Source organism: Cricetulus griseus (genome assembly GCF_003668045.3).
Source record: "Cricetulus griseus strain 17A/GY chromosome 1 unlocalized genomic scaffold, alternate assembly CriGri-PICRH-1.0 chr1_1, whole genome shotgun sequence".
Classification (NCBI taxonomy): Eukaryota; Metazoa; Chordata; class Mammalia; order Rodentia; family Cricetidae; genus Cricetulus; species Cricetulus griseus.
The window spans coordinates 123,146,100-123,164,369 of record NW_023276807.1 but is presented as its reverse complement, the minus strand read 5'-3'; positions in this window follow the sequence as shown (position 1 = coordinate 123,164,369).

The window sequence follows — 18,270 nt, the reverse complement described above, 5'->3', positions numbered from 1 at the left end:
TTTTTTTTCAAGACAGGGTTTCTCTGTGTAGCTTTTGGAGCCTATCCTGGCACATGTTCTGGAGACCACGCTGACCTCGAAGTCACAGATATCTGCCTGCCTCTGCCTCCCAAAGAGTGCTGGGATTAAAGTTGTGCGCCATCAACGTCCAGCTTCCAAAGTGCATTTGTATAACTGGGATAATTACTGATCTACTAGCCAAGGCCCCATATCTTGCTGAGGCCTCCTCACTGACACCCACACTCAGGGAGTCTGGGTCAGTTCCATGCTGGCCTCTCAGCTATCAGTCTGGGTCCATGAGCTTCCCTTTGTTCAGCTCAGTTGTTTCTGTGGATTTCCCCAGCCTGGTCGAGACACCTTTGCTCACCACTTCCCCAACTCTGCAACTGAGTTCCATGAGTTCAGTTCAGTGTTTAGCTGTGGGTGTCTGCCTCTGCCTCTTTCAGTCAATAGATGAAGACACTAGGATGGCATAAAAGGTAGTCATCAATCTCATTATCAGGGAAGGGTATTTAATGTAGCTCTTCCACTGTTGCTTACATTGCCAGTTGGTGTCATCCTTGTAGGTCTCTGGAAATCTCAGGAGTGCCAGAATTTTGTTGAAAATGAATTCTATTATGGATACATTTTAATGTAAGAATCACTGCAAAAATATGTTATAAATATCTAAAGCCTAGGCAATGTTCTTTTTCTAAGATTTACCTCTATATTAAATTCATTCTGGATATCTTAACTCAGAAGTAACACATATTCTTCTAATTAAATAAATTGAGAATATCACTACACATCTTAAACCCTTACACCTTTCCATCATTTTTATCCAATACATTTAAATTTGAGGAATGGCATCACATTGCACTCAGCTGCTCAACATACATAACAACAAAATGACACATACTTGTCTCATTGAGAGACTGAAGACTGTCTCTTAAATCCACTTTCTATCAAAAACTCTAGCTTCTAAGTTGGAGGCTGTTTCTCAGCCTTTCCTTGCAGCTGGCAGTTGCCCAGGTAACCATGTTCTAAACATTGGTGTTGATAGGAAGTGATTGCAATACCTTCTGTAATTATAATCCTGTGTGCAACATGTGTACTTCTTACTGCCTTGAATACCACTTTTATTCTTTTCATTCAGCATGTATGAATACATGAAGCAACTCCTCTTCAGTAATGCAAATGATTGTGATTGCAGTTTAGAAAATAGTGTAACAACAACAGGAGGGAAGTATTCTGTCCCGAGGAGACTAAATGGAACAGAGCACTCCCCTCTGTCTGGCACAGCATGACTGTAACATGACTGAAAACCAAGCAAACTGAAATTTATGTATGAACATTGCCTGTTCTAGTCTGCAGTTTGTCTTCAATATGCTTTCTATAAATTGCTATTACTATCTTTACTTCAAAGTCTCATAGTAGCTTGCACAAACCAATTCAACAATTTTGTCCTAAGTGTATTATCATAATTGAAATATATCAGCAAATCATTTTTAAAAACTCCACTTGTAGTCATTATTTCCACCCTACTTAAAAACTCATGTTTATAATTTTCTATTTCATTACATTTTTATTCCATATGGTCCTGTTGCCAAAATGACAGATTTTTTGAGAAAAGAATGGATGCTTACTTGCTTTATAGATCAGGTATACAGATACCTCTTGTTTCTCCACTGGTGTTTTGATTGTTTGAATTAATATAAAGACAGTAACTTAGATGATTAGTTAGAAATATGGTTTGAATATGCCAAAGTACATTGTTAAAGCCTTGTTCTTCAACATGGAATGATTGGAATCTACGGATTTTGAGATGTACTTAGGGCATAAGGTCTATGTTTCCAACAATGTGGTGGTAATTTAATACAAGAGTAGTTCCCTTGTAAAGGATGAGATCCTCTGTCCTTTTTGTACATTACTTTAACACCCACTTCCATCAAATCATGTCATAGAAGGAAGAACACAGCCAGCTAGCTATACCTCCTCCAAAATGGACTCTTAGCTTCTAGAACAAGTAAGAAATATCTGCTCATTATATGTTATTCATTCTCAAGTATTTTGTTAGAGCAACAAAAATAAACTAAAGCACAGGGTCACTCACAAAATTAATATGAAGCCTGTGATAAAATTTCAGGCTAATGGGTGGTAAGCCATGCAAATTAAAAGCAGTGGACTATTTGAAAATATTGAGAAGGAAACTAAATAGAACTGAAGTTCACCAAAAAGCCCCTTTAAAATTCACCACATTAAGTAATATTTAATACACAAATACCCTAAGAATAAGAAACATTTCCATTTAATCTAGTAAATAAAATGTTATTAACCCAATATTCAAAGAGCTTTTAGATATTCAGTGAGATGAGGAACTTAATTTTGTGTCTCATCTACCTGAGAGCTATTAGTAAAAATCAAACCACAAGTTAATAACTATAATATGAAGGTTCATCATTTCCAAAGCTGTTAATACAAGAAACTTTGGTAAGTAAAAGAAAAAAGTAGCAATTTCAGTACAAATTTTAGTAAGTAAAAGAAAAAAAGTAGCAAAACTCAAACCTCAAATTAATAACTATAATACAAAAGCTCATCATCTACAAAGCTGCTAATATAAGAAATTTAAGTAAGTAAAAGAAGAAATGAAGGACAGGAGGGAGCAGGAAGATTGGGTCAGGGGAAGAATAGAGGAGAGCCAGAAAAGAGATGTCATGATAGAGGGAGCCATTATAGGTTTAAAGAGAAATCTGGCACTAGGGTAATGTCCAGAGATCTACAAGGATGACACCAACTAACAATCTAAGCAATAGTGGAGAGGCTACCTTAAACGCACCTCCCTGATAATGAGATTGCTGACTAACTCATATGCCATCCTAGAGCCCTCATTCAGTAGCTGATGGAAACAGAAGCAGACACCCACAGCTAAACACTGAGCTGGAATTCAGTTGTAGAGAGGGAAGAGCAATGAGCAAAAGGTCAAGTGTAGGCTGGAGAAACCCACAGAAACACCTGATCTGAACAAGAAGGAACTCATGCACTGCAGACTGATACCTGGGAAACTAAAATAGGACTGATCCAGACCCCCTGAACGTAGGTGTCAGTTAGGAGGCGTGGGTAAATTATGGGGCCTCTGATAGTTGATCAGTATTTATCCCTAGTGTATGCATGTACTTTGGGAGCCCATTCCACATAGAGGGATACTCTCTCAGCCTAGACACAAAGGGGAGGGCCTAGGCCCTGCCAATGATGTGACAGAGTTTGAAGATCCCCTATGGAAGACCTCACCCTTCCTGGGGAGCAGAAAGGGGATGGGATAGGGGGTTGGAATGGGGTAGGGGGAACTGGGATTGACATATAATACAAGCTTGTTTATAATTTAAATAAAAAGGAAAACATAAGATAGTTATTAATTTAAATAAAAAACAATTAAAATGAAAAAATGGAGACATGTCCAATTTATAATATTAAATTTCATATTTTTAGACAAAAGGGAAATACATTTTATTGAAACTAATTTAAGCTTCTCATAAAAAATGAATATTTCATAGATAATAATAATTTGAATTTTTCAGCTCAGCAATTTTGGATGAAATAATCAAATAGGCAATAAATATTTATAGTGGAAGAGTCATAATGAATTTTAACATATGTCAAGGACCTGCAGCCATGTGAATTTGGCTTGGTAATACAGTTTTTTGTTTTTCAAAAACAAAACTGGCTCTTCTATCTTTGCAACCAATTCTCCTTATAATTATTCTTTGCATTGTAACTATGCTCCATCAGCATATAACATAAAAATCCCAGGTTCTGGCATCAAGAACAGAAAATGGTAAACCTTTAATTGTAATGGTCCTATATCCTGACATTTATTAGAGAGAAAAATATTTTCCTGTTCTCCCAGAAATTATATATTCATATGTATTAGACATCATATGCAGAGTTCAATACAGTGTGTGATTTCAGACTACATATAGGGTGTTGAAATCCTTATGCCCTTTAGATTTTCAAATTTTGAGGAATACAGATTTTCAAAGTATGACCTGATGATTCTCTGGATTTCCTCAGTGTCTGTTGTTATGTCCCCCTTTTCATTTCTGATTTTATTAATTTGCATGTTCACTCTCTGTCGTTTGGTAAGTTTGTATATCTTGTTGATTTTCTGGAAGAACCAACTCTTCGTTATATTAATTATTTGTATTGTTTTCCTAGTTTCTACATTATTGATTTCAGTCCACAATTTGATTATTTCCTGGCTTCTACTCCTCCGGGGTGCATTGGCTTCTTTATGTTTTAGGGCTTTCAGTTTTCTGTCAATTCTCTAGTGTGTCTATTCTCCAGTTTCTTCATGTGGGCACTTAGTATAACTTTCTATGAAAGCTATGAACTTTCCTCTTAGCACTGCTTTCAAAGTGTCACATAAGTTTGGGTATGTTGTGTCCTCATTCTCATTGAAATCTAGGAAATCTTTAATTTCTTTATTTCCCCCTAGACCCAGAAATGGTGCAATTGTGCATTATTCAATTTCCATGAGTTTGTAGGGTTGCTGCAATTTGTGTTTTTATTAAATTCTAACTTTAAAGCATGGTGGTCTGATAAGATGCAGGGGTTTATTTTAATTTTGTTGTACCTGTTGAGGTTTGCTATGTTGCCAAGTATGTGGTCAATTTTAGAGAAGGTTCCATGTGGTGCGGAAAAGAGGGTATATTCTTTTTGTTTGGATGGAGTGCTCTATTCATTCCATCCCAATTGTGTTAAACCCAATTCTGTTAAAACCAATTGTGTCATAACTTCTAATAATTCCTGTCTGGTGTTTCTGTGTAGTAGTGAGAGTGAGGTGTTAAATCCTCCTACTATAAGTGTGTGAGGTTTTATGTGTGATTTGAGTTTTAGTAGTGTTTATTTTACGAACATGTATTTGGGGCATAGATGTTCATAACTGAGACTTCAGCATAATGGACTTATCCTTTGATGAGTAGGAAGTGACCTCCTTCATCTCTTTCAATGATTTTAATTTAAAATTGATTTTGTTACATATTAAGATTGCTACCTCTGATTAAACAACCCTATACAATAAGGTAACTTCCAGGTGTATCACCACCCCTGACTTCATGCTCTAATACAGAGCTTTAGTCCTGAAAGCAGCTTGGTATTGGCACAAAAAATAGACAGGTAGACCAATGGTATTGCATTGAAAACACTGATACTAACCCACATACCTACAAACACTTGATTTTTGACAAAGAAGCTAAAGTTATACAATGCAATAAAGAAAATATCTTAAACAAATGGTGCTGGCATAACTGGATGCTGGCATGTAAAACTTTGCAGATAGATCCATGTCTATTGCCATGCACAAAACTTAAGTCCAAATGGATCAAAAAGACCTCAACATAAATCCAGCCACACTGAACCTCTTAGAAGAGAAGGTAGGTGGTATTCTGGAAAAGAAATGGTACAGAAGACTGCTGTATGTGAACACTGTAACCATGCCACCTAAGGGCTGACTACAGATATGCCCAACCATGCCTGTCAGGACATGGTCAAGGTGATGTCAGGGTGACATGGAAGAGGTTTAAGAGTAAGGAGGCACAAGGTAGGCTCCTTCCTTTTTCCCTGCATCATTGGCTGGTACTGCTTACTGTGGCTAGGTGCTCTGTAAGTAAGGCATATTCCCTAGTAAATATAAATATATCCTTATCTTATCTGTTTATGTATTTCTGAGTCACTGTTTATATCTGGTGTCAGAAGTGGGATCCGAACCCAAGCCTCCATTCAGAGACCAGAAAATTATAACAGTAGCACAGACACTGAGACTGACAATTAGTAAATGGGACCTCCTGAAACTAAGAAGCTTCTGTAAGGCAAAGGACACTGTCAGTAAGACAAAACGACAGCCCACAAAATGGGAAAAGATCTTCACCAATCCCACATCTGACAGAGGGCTGATTTCTAAAATATACAAAGAACTCAAGAAGCTAGTCTCCAAAACACCAAATAATCCAATTAAAAAGTGGGTTACAGAAATAAATAGAGAATTCTCAACAGAGGAATCTAAAATGGCTGAAAGACACATAAGAAAGTCTTCAACATCCTTAGCCATCAGTGAAATGAAAATCAAAACAACTCTAAGATACCATCTTACTCCTATCAGAATGGCTAAAATCAAAAACACCAATGACAGTTTATGCTGGAGAGGATGTGGAGAAAGGGGAACACTTCTCCACTGCTGGTGAGAGTGCCAGCACTCTCATACAGCCACTTTGGAAATCTGTATGGACATCCCTCAGGGGAAATGGGAATCAGTCTACCAAAAGATCCAGCAATTCCATTTTTGGCATATACCCAAAAGAAGCATATTTATGCAACAAGGACATCTGTTCAACTATGTTTATAGCAGTATTATTTGTAATGGCCAGAACCTGGAAGCATCCTAGATGCCCCTCAACTGAAGAATTGATAGAGGAAATATTGTACATTTACATAATTACTCAGCAGAAAATAAAAAACAATGGAATTTTGAAATTTTCAGGAAAATGGATGGAACTAGAAGAAATCATTCTGAGCGAGGTAACCCAGTCACAAAAAGACAAACAGGGTATATACTCACTCCTATTTTTATATATAGAGTATATTTGGATTTTTTATATAGAGCAAAGGATTACCAGCCTACAATCCATACCACCAGAGAAGCTAGGAAACAAGGAGGACTTTAAGAGAGACATACATGATCCCCTGGAGAAGAAGAAAGGGATAAAATCTCCTGAGCAAATTGGGAGCATGGAGGGAGGTGAGAGGGAGCTAGGAGAATGAGAAGGGGAGAAGAGGAGGGGTGAGATGAACATGAGTTAGCAGGAAGTTTGAGTTGGGGAAAAGAATAGAGGAGAACAAGATAAGAGATATCATATTAGAAGGAGCCATTTTAGGTTTAAAGAGAAATCAGGTACTAGGATAATGTCCAGAGATCTACAAAGATGTCACCAACTAACACTCTAAGGAACAGAGGAGAGGCTACCTTAAATGTCCTCCCCTGGTAAGGAGATTGATGACTAACTTATATGCCATCCAATAGCCTTCATCCTGCAGCTGGTGGAAGTAGAAGCAGACACCCACAGCTAAACACTGAACTGAACTGGAATCCAATTGCAGAGAAGGGGGAGGTATGGCCAAAGAGGTCAAGACCAGGCTTGTGAAACCCACAGAAACAGCTGACCTGAACAAGGGGAACTCTTGGTTCCCAGACTGATTGCTGGGAAACCAGCATGGGACTGATTCAGACCCCATGGACATGGATGTCAGTGAGGAGACCTCAGAAACCTATGGGGCCTTTTGTAGTAGATCAGTACTTATCCCTAGTATAGGAATAGAATTTTGGAGCCTATTCCATATTGAGGGATACTCCCTGAACCTAGATCTAGTGGGTGGGTCTAGGCTCTATCCCAAATGATATGACAGAATCTGAAGCGTCACACTCCCTGGGGAGCAGAAAGGGTATGTGATAGGTAGGGTGTTAGTTGGGGGGGCAGCAGAGGAGGGGAGGCAGAGGGAACTGGGATTGACATGCAAAAAACCTTGTTTCTAATTTAAATAAAAAATGTAGAGAAAGAAATAAATCCTTATGCCTATTCACGCTGAATCATGGAGGTTTGCTATGTATATAAGTGAAGAAAGCAACAGGAAATTTGGCTTGTACATGTAACTCATGATATTATAAATATACAAAATTAATGCCATCTCTCACATGTTATATGAAAAATAAATTCAAATTGTCTCAAATCTTAAATAAAATGTCTAATGGTTAAACTTTTAATAAACATGACAGGACATTTTATGATGCTTTACAATTGCTTAATAAAATCCACATTAAGTTTAGTGGTATAAAAATACAACGCTATATTAGTATTTATGTGTTCTGATAATTTGGAAACTTTACTGATCTTTCTATGATCAGGTGACTTGATTTTACATTAATCATATTATACAGGTCAAAGTCTCCAGTATCTTTATGTTAATTGAGTCAAACATCAGGCTCCATTAAACACATGAATTTCGTTATGCTCTTCTTTAAGTGGCAGTGTTCTAAGAGGTATTAATTTCACACTTGGGAACCAAATACAGAGTTATGATAGCACTGTTGCTACCCTGCTATCATGACCAGCATAAACTGGAGCCCACCAACATTGGATAAGTTGAGAAGTAGCATCATTTTTGGAAGGAAAGAGCTGATGGTTCATATTATTCTTCCACACCAAACATAAAGATATAACCTAAAAAAGAAACATCACATTGAAAAAGCAGCAGGTAAAATTTTAAGGTCATTTGTTCCTGGTTAGTTTGCTCAGACACCCCATGGGGGATGGGGTGAGAAGATGCAGCATCAAGGACTCAGGCACCCAGAGTCTGTGAGTAGCAGAGCTTGCTGCACACTTCTTTATGAAGTAAGTTAGGCCTGCCATTATACCCCCTGCCAAGGTGCTATTGACTCAGATGGCTGGACTCTGCTGCATTTTTTTTTCCTCATTGGTGTCTCTGGGCCAGGTGTCTCTTCATCAGCAGTCTCTGTGCATAGAGACAGACGTGGCTCATGGAGGAAATGCCTACCATGCATGTGCTTGCTCATGCGGGCTGGTCTGGGCACCAGGGCAGGGCAATTGCTGCATGGGTAGGCTGGCCGCAGTTTCTCCCCCAGCCACTGTGTTTCATAATATGAATTCTGACAGAGCAGTAATATAGGACATGTAATTAGCATGAGAGACATGATGACTTATCCATCAACACATGGGCATTTGACATATGAGAAGAGAAACTGGAAATTTTTCAATAAAAACAGTTTAAAATGTTTGGTTATAAGTATGGGAAATTAAAAAAAAATGTACCCTATTTCCAAACCAAACCAAAAATAAATATAAAAACATCTCCAGATAGATTCATGATAGTAGGACAGATTTTTTAATTATCTAGCGTGAAAGTATTAAAATAAGTTACTGTAGAAAACAGGCAAAACCTTCAGAATGATACAGGTTAATACAGCCACATGTGCCAGTCTTAGATGATTCAAGGAAGTCAAAAGATACTAAAGACACAAAGACTACATGCAATACCATCAAAATAGCCACTATATATAATATTTTACACACACACACACACACACACACACACACACACACACACACATATATATATATATATATATATATATATATATTAGAATAATAAAACCTCAATTCTGAGTAGCTATGCTTGTATGTTCTACATACTGATAACAGAATGGATATCGATAGGACACATGGGAGGGAAATGCACCAAAGTGGCAGACATAAGACAAGCTGGGACCAGGAGAATCCTCATGAGAGAGCTAATAATGAGCTTGAAAAAGAATTCATAGCACTAAATGTTTAATACATAAATTGGGAACCTTGTAAAGCTTGTAAGTAAAAATAATATAACAATGAGAGGTAAACATTGAAGAAATAGGTCTGCAGAGATGGCTCAGCTGGTAACAGCACTGGATGCCAAGCCACACAATCTAAATTTGATAACTGGAAGCCACATGATGGAGGGGATAACCACTCCACAATTTGCAAACTCACCTGTAATGTAGACCCTTTGGCACTTGCTCACATATACAGGTCACACACAATAAATTACTTACTTACTTACTTAATTAATTAATTAAAGTAAGAAGAAATTTAAAGTTTAATATAGGAAAATATTTAACAAAAATTAAGAGATATAATTATTATAAACAGTTTATTTTTTAGATAAATTGAATGTCCATGAAGTGTTAAATAATTTTCAAAAGAAATAGAGTTGATTTTGGGACATATTTTTGAACATTTATAATTATAAGAAAGAAGTTTTCAGATAGTAAATAAACAGATGGTAGAAAAGGAGAGAGAGAGAAACAGACAGAAAAAATGAAGAGGAAAAAGTGGGAGGGAAACTTTTAAAAGAAAGAAAGAAAGGAGAGAGGGAGAAACTGGGCTTTCAATAGTATAAAACAGACTTGAAAGCTTATGCGAAATAAATACAGCTTTTAGAAATTAATGTGCATAGAGCATAGATGAGTGCTTACAAATAGGATGTGTGATTCAAAGACGGAAATATGTGTGAAAGGGGTAGACCTCATAATAATAAATAATAGGTCAAAAGGACCTTGTTCTTTCAAACTATCGGGGCTTTCAGTGTGTACAACATTTCTGACTTAGCTAATTGTAAAGATATGAAAGGAGGCTTGTCCAAAGTTTCTTGAAGTACTCTACTTCAGTTCATAAGTGGCTGCTGATCAGTAACACACGGGATCATATTTCACAATACAACCAGCATCCTTGAGTTACCATTGTCACTAAATACTGCCTCAAAGGAAGGAGAAGTGTCATAGGCACTTCATTTCAGCCTGAGAGCTTGTATAATAAACAACATCTAAGGCCAAATGAGTTAATGTTTTTCAAAATATGCTGATTACAAATTAATGATCTCACCCCCCCAAACTAAACAAATTCTCAAAATTGTTAAAAAAAAAAGTAAAATAAAATTTAGATTCAGCACCGTATGCTATTTTGGATATGTACAAGAGTATCAAGAACATAATTTTAAAATTTTTATATGCTATGCTAATAAACTTAAATTGAATATACAATTTTCACATGATTAAAATAATTTTGTAGTGTGCAATCATTATCCTTTCTATAAAACATGCAAGGTTTTCTTGAACAGCTTTCACCTTATACCAATAAGGTTTTGGCCCCACCTGAGCTCTACAAAGTAGTGCTGATCACCATGGTAATGTGTTTGAGGTGAGCTTGATTTTCAAACTTCTGACATAGGATAACTAAATACCAATAGCAAAATGAATCCTAAATTTTGTAAAATTACCCTCTTTAAACCATAATCTCATAAGAACCCTATTGTTCCAAATGGCTCAGAACATGTTTCCCTCATTGTGGCAGCAGGAGACATAGAATGGGAAGAGTAACTTGATTTGACATTTGAAAGAGATGGTTATTTTCAGTAAGTAATTAATTAACAGAATGTTTTTAACAAGACCTGACAGAGCTCCTCCATGTCTCCTCGCATCCAAACCCAACACTTTCCTTCATTAGAAAACAAAATAGCATCTAAAACAATAACAGTAAAGTAAACTGAACTAGGACAAAACAAGTGGACAAAGAGAAGAAAAATAACAAGAGAAAAAGCAGAAAAAAGCACACATTCATGCAAAAACACAAACATTTGCCAGCACAGAAATTCCATAGAAGCAAACAGCTTGAAATAATAATATATGCAAAGGAACTTAAAGGATTTTTGTTTGTTTGTTTGTTTTTGTTTTATAAGCCCTGACAAAGAACCTCCCAAAATCCAAAAATTTTAGTGGGTGGAAGGGGAAATTTTAATTCAAATTTAGAATATATACATATATATATTTCAGTAAAAGGAAAATAGGAAAAATAAAACATTATACAAAGAACTAATTTTTGATTTGAGCTCATTGTTTCTTTTTCTTTCTTTTTTTTTTTTTTTTTTGGTTTTCTGAGACAGGATTTCTCTGGCTCATTGTTTCTTTACAGTGACTTTTTTTTAATTGTGTAGATATGTAGGGCTATTGCATATCATGATACACACATGGAAAGGTAGGTCAGAGGGTAACCTGTAGGAGTGAATTCTTTCCTTTTATCATGAGTGCTCTGTTGATTAGATTAAGTTTTCAGGCCTGGCAGCAAGCTCCTTTCCTCACTGTGCCATTCTCTTGACTACATTCATTTCATTTGTGCAAAGAAAACTGTCATTGTTGTTGGTAGACGAAAAGTCTCAAACCAAGCAGGGATGATGTCAGCTAAGCATGCCTTCAGAAGGCACCTCTGAAGAAACCCCAAGTTTTTGTGTTGACATGCAGAGAACTTCAGCGGGAGCAAAGGCAGTTCATTATAAAGAGTATAAATGCAGAGGCCAAAGTATGCAGGAGCAAAGTGAATGCTCAGTAGCCCAAAGTCCCCCACTGTACAGAGTCAGGCTACTGTGCCACGTAGATTGGACTCTAGGGGCATTTCATTTGAATAGCATGGAGATTTGAACTAATTTCTTTTATACAGGCTTTCTCATGAATGCTCTACCTATTATATGAAGTTTTACACACAGATTCATGCACTAGATGTCTCATCAGCATATTAAATATTAGAATGAGCCCCAGATATCCTTCAGATATTCTTTAGTGCCTCTGTGTAAGCCAGTGGCTGAATTTAGTAGACCTACCTATGGGTGGGGTAGGTAGACTTCCAGCCTTCCTCTTAGCCAGCTGATGACTTTGATGTGCTACTCTTGCAGCCTTTGAAGAAAATCTGTGGGCCTCACTCTCTGACCTATTCTCCTACTTTAGAATAATATTTAATATAAATTTAAAATGGTAGCATTCTCACAATGAACATAGTGTCTCCTATTGTAAACATAAGAAAAGATCTAGTTATTCTCCCAGGGGATGTCACTTCCCTATACTGCTATTAATTGATTTTAAAGTGATCATTTGTGTTTCAGTAACTATATATGGCCAGTAATTGGAGTAGTGCCTTAAAATACTTAAAATAATTCGGCAAGGAACCCAGTGACAGTGTATGTTGTGAAAAAGACTGTCTGAAGATTTGTCCTTGTAAAGAAAGGTAAACATCCATGTATAAAATCATTAATAACCATTGTGAGGCTTAAAGAGATCAGAATCCTTTCACGGAAGTGAACAAAAGGTATAGTCTGATGGTAAACTGGTGAAAAAAAAGAGGATTACTAGGGACAAGGGTTGGCTTACATTTTTTATAAGACTTGATGCTGGTAAAGTGGAGACACTGAGTTCAGAGAAGTCAGGGTTACAGATCCAATTAGTGCCTGCAGGGAAGGAAAGAGCTGATAATGTGGAGTAGTTAAATATCAATAAGGACTTCAAATAGAAAGTTCTCTGTTATATGCCATTCTGAGATGAATGGTAGTAAGGTTTTGAAGGGGACAGTTGGGGGCAAGGAAGATAAATCAATGGAATACAGAGATGAAGAGTGTCAGCTAGAGTTTGAAAGATGAAGTGAGGAATTTCTGATACTCTTTTATTTAAAAGATGGGGAGGAAAAGGAGGAGGAAGACATAGAACAAAAGTGCTTTTCAGATGTCATATATTAAAGAGAGTTAGATTTGTAGTCATCCAAAAATAAATACAACAAAGAGTAGGGGAAGAAGAAAGAGATTGTCATTGGCTATTGTCAGTAGCAAACTTCTGGAGAATCTATTTTTAGCATCTAGGGTGACAGCTGGTCTTTTATAGTATTACATGAATACACTTTGAGTAAGCTGTCTTTTCTTATTGTCACATGCTTCTTCAGGATTTTGCAAAAATTTAGTTTAATGATTCCTATTGAAGTGGATCTCCCCGTGTGTGTGTGTGTGTGTGTGTGTGTGTGTGTGTGTGTGCGTGAGCGTGTGTTTGAACTTGCAATCCTTATAGTTTTCACAAATGTATGTAATTAGCAAAATGGCCCAGGAAGCAACACAACTGGTTTGAAATGCTAGAAGAATCAATTTTCAGTATAAGATCCTATAAGATGTGCTGCATGTGTGGTGTATGGAAAAAGATTGAGAAAATATAGGTCAGCTTATGGGATAGCAAGTCCCACAGAGCTACGGTTTGGCTACTCTGAGGATAGAGATATGGGAACAAGAGGGAAGAAGATTTGCCTCACATTTACTAGAAATATGGTAGGAATTTCATTGTTGTATATGATCATTTTCCTTGTATACCAGAAAATTGATTACTGTGGCTACCAGAAAGAATGTCCCTAGGAAAAGAGCTGCTGGACAGAAAATCCTGAACTTAATTATCCCAAGATCTCATGACCTATTTAAATAAAAATATCCATAAATATACACAAACAAGGTTGTATATGTAATTTTGGCCATTTAATGAAGATGCTTGATCAAAAATGTTCCAACATTTTATCACCCCTGAAGAACCCTCTACTAACTAAACAACCAATTCTGATACATAGTTCTCCCTATTTTCTTCTATTCTGTGTTTATAATTTCCTGAAAATATTTAAAAGACATTGAGTTCTCATATTTTCCATGATCTTAATATTGAAGGTATGTGTGTTTCTTCAAAGAGGTTCCACTGGCAGGCATAAACAACAAAGGCCTAAAAGTTTAACTTTCAAAATATAGAGTATGTCAACCAGTTTGAATGGAAAAGAAAGAGATGGAATGTTGGCTTTTGAAGGGTGGCAGTTCTAATTATGAGGCAGAGCATTTAAATCCAAGAAAGAGTGACATGATGCATGAGAATTTTCAAAAGTCTATGATTTGGGTGGGACAAAATATTTTGGGGAATGGAAGAATGAAAGCATGGACATGATAGGTAGAAAACAGAAGTCTATGTGTAATGAATCTAAATTGTGTTGAAATTGGTATCATTGGTGAGGAGACTCATCATTTAGAAAACGTGTTTCTATAGGAAGAATTACTTGGCTCCTACTCAGTAGAAAACATGAATATTTGATTAATGTTTATGTAATTGCTCCTACTGAAAGAAGTAATAAGTTTTATGTAAAGACCAAAATTAAATGAGTATGTATTAATTTGGAAGAAAATGTATTTGAATTAGATGAACAACAAAGTTATTATGGATAGTTGCATATTTAAAATAGGTGTAATTGGAGGCCTTGAGAACACAACCAAGAAACAATCATGTGAAGTGGAGGTGAGCTATAATTATAGGTTTTTGTTGATTCCATGATGTCAACAAGTGTAGCATTGCTTGCTTTAAGTTAAAAATGTGGTCTTATCAGTTGCCATGTTATAAACAGATGTGTTGCTAGTCTTTTAGTCACTAGTTGTAAATTTGGTCAATTTCTCTTTTATCCCTTTTCCCTAGACACTCAGACAAGTGACTAAATAGTTATGAATAAACATTATTCATGCACTAAAATTAGAGGAGGGGGCTAGAGATGGTTCAGCTGTTAGATTGGATAACATGATACCAATTTCTCAATGCCGGTTTAATTTTATAGGTTCAAAATAATGACATAAAAAGTACTATATCTTTAAAAACCTGTCCAATGACAAACTTATTGTTAACCTTAAGAACAATGTCACACAGCACAGGAAGATTTGGTGGACTTTGCAGAGCCCCCGTTGAGGGCCTGGGGAGTGGTGGGTGGATGGAGTGGGGGTGGGCTGGGGGTAGGGGAGAAGGAATGGGGGTGAGGGGAGGGAGAGGGAGAAGGGACTTACATGTGAAACAAGCTTCTTCCCTAACTGGAACTAATAAATAAATTAAAAAAGAACAATGTCACAAATCAATATATATATATATATATATATATATATATATATAATATATATATTGTGATACCATCCACAATCAAAATAAGCCTTTGAAGCATATTTTCTTTTTTAAGCAGTTGCACAAGACTGCAGATGCTACGCAGAAGCTTAGTTCTTAGGTGATACATCTGTATCAGATATACATCTCTGCAGGAGAGCATCCCTTTACCTCACAAAGGGCCATGCAAACCCATGTCCCTCTTTCTGAGTCCCAAAATGAAGCATGTTTAAAATAAATCAAAACCAAGTTCAAACATTAGAGTCCAACTAGATGATTTCTGCGACATGAAGTTTAACATAAATAAAATCATACTCCACTCGATTTCATAAGTCCATTGCCCTTATGTTTCCTGAAACAGAAGATTTAACTTTCCCAAGTTCCCATCTCTGTCTCTAAGTAGATACTAATGGGAGTCCAAGATACATGTAGCAAATAAAAAACATGTTTTACGGAACTTAATAGCAAAGCCTCCCTTATCTAAATGTCCCAGACAGAGAAGAATTAGTGCTAATTTTTGTATGCCACCAGGAAAAACAATGCCTTATTTTTATGGGTACTACTAAAATGAAAACAGAGGAATACACCTGTACTTGAGGTAACCGTCAATTTGATATTTTTTCCTTTTTTAACTTAAATTAGAAAGCAGTTTCTTTTACATGTCAATCCCAGTTTCTTCTCCATCCCCCCCCCTTCCACAACCTATCCCCTATCCCATTCCCCTTCTACTCCCCAGGGAGGTTGAGACCTTCCATAGGGGATATTCAAAGTCTGTCATATCATTTGGAGCAGGGCCTAGTCACTCCCCCATGTGTCTAGGCTGAGAGTGTATCCTTCTATGTGGATTGGGCTCCCAAAGTCTATTCTTGTACTAGGTATAAATACTGATCCACTACTGGAGGCTCCATAGATAAAGCAGACCTCCAAACTGATATCCTAGTTCAGGGGTCTGGAACAGTACTATGCTGGTTTTCCAGGTGTCAGTCTGGGGTCCATGAGCAACCCCTTGTTCAGGTTAGTTGTTCCTGTGAGTTTCTCATACCTAGCCTTGACCCCTTTTCTGATCACTCCCCACTCTCTGCAACTGGATTCCAGAGTTCAGCTCAGTGTTTAGCTGATGGGGAATGTCCTTCTGTGTATGTTTATCTTATTGATTGTTGAATAAAGTGCTATTTGACAAATGATGCTGCAAGTTAGGCAGGACTAGATGTTGAGGAGGATTCTGGGAAATGTAGTAAAAAGAAGTCTTATGATATAGGCAGGAAGTGACATCGCAGGAAGACTCTTAAATAAGCAGGGACAAACAAGAAGTCATCCCTTTTCTCTTGCTCTTCCTCTCTTCCTCGTGCTCTCTGCTCTGAAGTCACCATGTACCACCAGGAAGGCAGGACTCATTCCACCGGCATCTACCATAAGACTTATGATTATGGCTTTCAATTAAGACTGAACTAGCAAATGAGAAATCCTAGTCATTTGGCCAAGCAGTATTTGTACCTAATATAAGTCTCTGTATGATACTTGGAACCTTGATGTGGAGGTGGGTGGAACTCAGGTGACCTGGCTGAAAGCACCCACATGGCAGCTGGGCTCAGCTGGCTTCGGTGGAAAGATTTAACATTACAGGTGTCTGATTCTGTTTCCATCAGCTACTAGAAGAAGGCTCAAGGATACTGCATAATGTAGCTTCTCCACTACTGCTTAGATTGTTAGTTGAGGTCAACCTTGTACATCTTTGGACATATCCCTAGTGCCAGATTTCTCTTTAAAACTATAATGGCTCCCTCTATTATGGTATTTCTTTTCTTGCTCTCCTATATTCTTCCCCTGACTCGATCAATCACCCTGCTCTCCCCTGTCCTCCTCTCCCCTCTTCTTCTCCCCTTCTCATTATCCTAGCACCCTCTCCCCTCCAACATGATCCCAATTTGCTCAGGAGATCTTGTCCCTTTCCACTTCTCTGGGGGACCATGTATGTCTCTCTTAGTGTTCTCTTTTTTTTCCTAGCTTCTCCGGAAGTGTGGATTGTAGGCTGCTACTCCTTTGCTCTAGGTCTAAAATCCATATATGAGTGAGTAGAACACATCAGAAAAGTCATCCATCATGATCAAGTAGGCTTCATCCATGGGATTCATACAAAAATCCATCAAAATAATCCATTTTATAAACAAACTGAGAAAAAAATTACAAGATCATCTCAGTAGATACTGAAAGAGCCTTTGACAAAATACAACACCCATTCATGATAAAGGTCTTAGAGAGATTAGGGATAACAGGAACATACCTAACCATAATAAAAGTAATATACAGTAAACAAACACTAACAGCAAACAAAATGGAGAGAAACTGAATGTAATTCCCCTAAAATCAAGAACAATACAAGGCTGTCCACTCTATCCATACCTCTTCGATATTGTACTTGAAGTTCTATCTAGAGCAATTAGACATCAAAAGGATATCAAGGGGATACAAATTTGAAAGGAAGAAATAAAACTTTCACTATTTGCAGATGATATCATAGTTTACATAAGTGACCCAAAAAGTCTTCCAAGGAACTCCTACAGCTGATGAACACCTTCAGAAAAGTGGCAGGATACAAGATTAACTAAAAAAAAATCAGTAGCCCTACTATATACAGATGATAAATAGGCTGAGAAAGAAATCAGAGAAAGATCACCCTTTACAATTGCCACAAACAAAATAAAATACCTTTGTGCAATGCTAACCAAACAAGTGAAAGACCTGTATTGCAACAACTTTGAGTCTTTAAAGAAATAAATTAAAGAAGATACCAGAAAATGGAAAGATCAGCCATGCTCTTGGATAGGTAGGATCATCATAGCAAAAATGGCAATCTTGACAAAAATAATCTACAGATTCAGTGCAATACCCATAAAAATCCCAACACAGTTCTTCAGAAACCATGAAAGAACAATTCTCAATTT